The sequence below is a fragment of the Octopus bimaculoides genome, chromosome 17, assembly GCF_001194135.2.
Source record: "Octopus bimaculoides isolate UCB-OBI-ISO-001 chromosome 17, ASM119413v2, whole genome shotgun sequence".
NCBI lineage: Eukaryota > Metazoa > Mollusca > Cephalopoda > Octopoda > Octopodidae > Octopus > Octopus bimaculoides.
The window spans coordinates 4,666,401-4,669,703 of NC_068997.1; the positions used below are offsets into that span (position 1 = coordinate 4,666,401).

Consider the following 3,303-nt stretch of genomic DNA (forward strand, 5'->3'; position numbering starts at 1 on the left):
ATATATATAAAAGATAATGAGAGTGAAAAAACTACAGAAGGCTTGTGTTACATGGTTAAAGTATATATTTAAATTGTGATGTTAGAAAAATGTTATAAAATCTTTTTGGTATATAAACATTGTATTTTGAGAAATAACCGGTTTCGTGTTGTCTTTTCAAATTTCTCTACTTCATTGTAATGTGTTCGCTCTGCTTTCCGTGCTGGCATAATTTAGACAGTTTGACTGGAGCTGGTAAGTCAGAGAATTGCACCAGGCTCCAGTGATCTGTTTTGGCTTGGTTTCTATGGCTGGATGCCCTTCCCAATGCCAACCACTTTACAGAGTCTACTGAGTGTGTTTTACGAGTCACTAGCATGAGTACCCAATGTCACTGGTACAGGTGCTTTCTATGTATCACTGGCACAGGTGCCTTTTACATGCCACTGGCTCAGGGGCCCTGTAGATGTCTCTGGCACTGGTGCCTTTTATGTCATTGGCACAAGTAACTTCTAAATGTCACACACATTCATACATATATATATGTTTCTTGTTATGGGATCAGTGGCAGTTTGCCACTTCTGTTTATATATTGTGAGTAGGGATGATTGACTGCCATCTCTAGCAGGCAGGTGTCCAGTACCGATAAAGGGTAAAGACCCAGAAACTATGGTCTACTGGTCTTGTCAAGCTGGAGGGTCGTGATTTGCTCCCTTACTCACAATATATCGGACACAGGTTGCGTATTGTTGACCAGCTGGAAAAGACATTTTCCTGAGGTTAAAATGTAGTAACATGGTTCTTTATAGAACAGCCATGTTATAGTGGCAAAAAACATTACCGCCCATAAGGGAAACCAGGGCACAGTAGTTCCCTTCTTGGACTGAACCATTGTACTTCAGTTTACAATTCATTATACTAAGCTTTGACATTTTCACCCCAACATGTGTTTCAAATTAACAATGTAAATCTTGGTGTATTTTTTTTATGTAGAATTAACAGATACAGAATAAGGGTTAGGATTAGGTTTCATAGAAATCAATACCAGCACCACCTTCACCACACCATGCCCAGCACCACCATAATTACCCAGTTACATAATGTGTGTGTTATGTTTCTATATGGATATATGTGTTTCTATATATAAGAGTGATTATGACAGTGAGTGTGTGTGTGCAAGTATATGAATGAGAGTGTGTGTGAATATGTCTGTATAAGTAAATGTATAAGAGTACATGAGTATGTGTGTGTGTGTGTGTGTGTGTGTGTGAGGTAGAGACAGCAGGAGAGGCAGGGGACAGTAACATAATCATTACATGGCAGGGCGGACAGGTGGTAGTGGTGGCAGCAGCAGTGCTAGTATGGCTAAAGTGATCCCGCACAGGTGAGACAACAGTCACAGTTGAGAGACAGACACCATAGGCAGCTCTACAGGTAGGTAGGTGTGTGCATATACATGCATATACATACATACACACCCACATATATAAACACGTGTATCTGTTTATTTATATATATATATATATATACATATATATTTTCATTTTATCTAGTTTCAGCTCATGAGCTGTGGCCATGCTGGGGCACCGCCATTGTATGTATATATAACACACACAAATATACACACACACATATATAATGCAAATGTTTTTAAATTTTTATAGTGCAAAGTTATAGAAGATATTTCTAAGTATGCGCTAAGGTAGAAAAACTGAACAGGACTGCACGTGGGAATTGAATCCTGTGTTTGTAGTATGTCAGTCAACCATATTAACTATGATACAGAAAAGCTTAAACAAATAATAACTTTTTATATATTTCTACCTTAGTTCAACTTGTAAATTTCTTATGTAAGTCTATATATATATATGTGTGTGTGTGTGTCCCTCCCATGCCAGCATGGAAGGTGGACATTAAACGATGATTATATATATAGTTATATGTTATTGTTGTGTATGGATGGATATGTGAGCGTGTATGCATGTATATATGTGTGTGTGTATGTATATGTATGTATGTATATGCATATGTGCAATGTGACTGCATGTGTGTATGAATATATATGTATGTGCAGTGTGACTATGTGTCTGTATGTGTGTGTACATACGTACTACACTTATTTTCACTATGTGGTATCTTGTGCAAGTGACTTCTACTGTAACCTTGTCAAAACAGGCATTTTAAATGAAATCAGTAAAATAGAAACTAAGATGTAGTCCTGTTGGGTGTTATTAAAAAGGTACAGCTTTGTCACTCATTGAGTTACACTGATCCACCTTGATCCTAATCCTGTTAAGTGTGCAGCATATATGTCTGTGGAATACTCAGCCATTTACTCTATGATTCAACGACAAGATAATTCAGTTCATTAAAAACAACCAGATTACTGATTGCTGGAATTGATGTTAAATATGTTTACCGTCTTCAGTTCTCTTTTACATCAATTTGTAAAACAATAAAATACTTATGTGTATGTGTCTGTATGATATACAAATGTGGCTGTGAGGTTAAGAAGCTTGCCTCCCAAGAATTTAATTGAGTTTTTACCTGTAAATTTGGATTTTTATCCCTAATATATATATATATATATATATTATATTATATTATATTAGAGGAAAAATCAAGGCAGAGCGAGTATCTCAAGTCATTTAGAATAATTTGATTAGGGTAAGTGAATTTCAAGTCTTACAGCTGTTTTGTGGGATAACCCAAGTGATAGGTTAGCATGTCCACACACTAGGTATTCTTAACTAAAGACCTGTACCTTCATGGAAGTATTGACCAACATCCATATCCTCTGGAAAAAGATGAGTTGTGAACATTATTCTCCTGCCTATATTCTTCTAACTACCTTTACTCTTAATTCTTCTATTTTATTCCTATATTCTTCTATTTTATTCCTTATAAACTGTGAATTTTATTCCTTGTAAACTGTAAATTTTCCTTGTCTAAAATATTCACACCTTGTCTCTGATGACAGAATACCCAGTGCATGGGCATGCTAACCTATCACTTGTGTTATCCCAGAAATGGCTGTAAGACTTCAAATTCACTTTTACCCTAATTAAATTATTCTAAATGACTTGAGATACTCGTTCTGCCATGGTTTTGATTTTTCCTCTAATATAATATAATATATACTTGCTATAACGGAATCCTAAGACAGATCCCTAGATCCAGTCTTAGTTGTGATCTTGGAACCTAGCAGTCAACCAACTACAGTGCTTACTCAGCATACCTGTTCATTTAGATCACAAGTGAACTAAACCCCTCCTATTCTCTCTCTCTCTCTCTCTCTCTCTCTCTCTCTCTCTCTCTCTCTCT

General features: G+C 36.2%; 1 protein-coding gene across 2 annotated transcripts in view; it reads left to right on the plus strand.

Annotated features, from left to right (window-relative positions):
- The window catches only part of LOC106876158 (GRAM domain-containing protein 2B), a 224,170-nt gene that overhangs the window by 22,025 nt on the left and 198,842 nt on the right, over positions 1-3,303 (plus strand). Inside the window, exon 1 of one of the 2 annotated variants that reach the window (XM_052973838.1) lies at positions 1,338-1,413. The exons of the other annotated variant lie outside the window; for it this stretch is intronic. The gene's annotated coding sequence lies outside the window, so the exon portion shown is untranslated. Of the gene's footprint in view, positions 1-1,337; positions 1,414-3,303 lie in introns of those variants that run through there. 2 annotated transcript variants of the gene reach the window in all.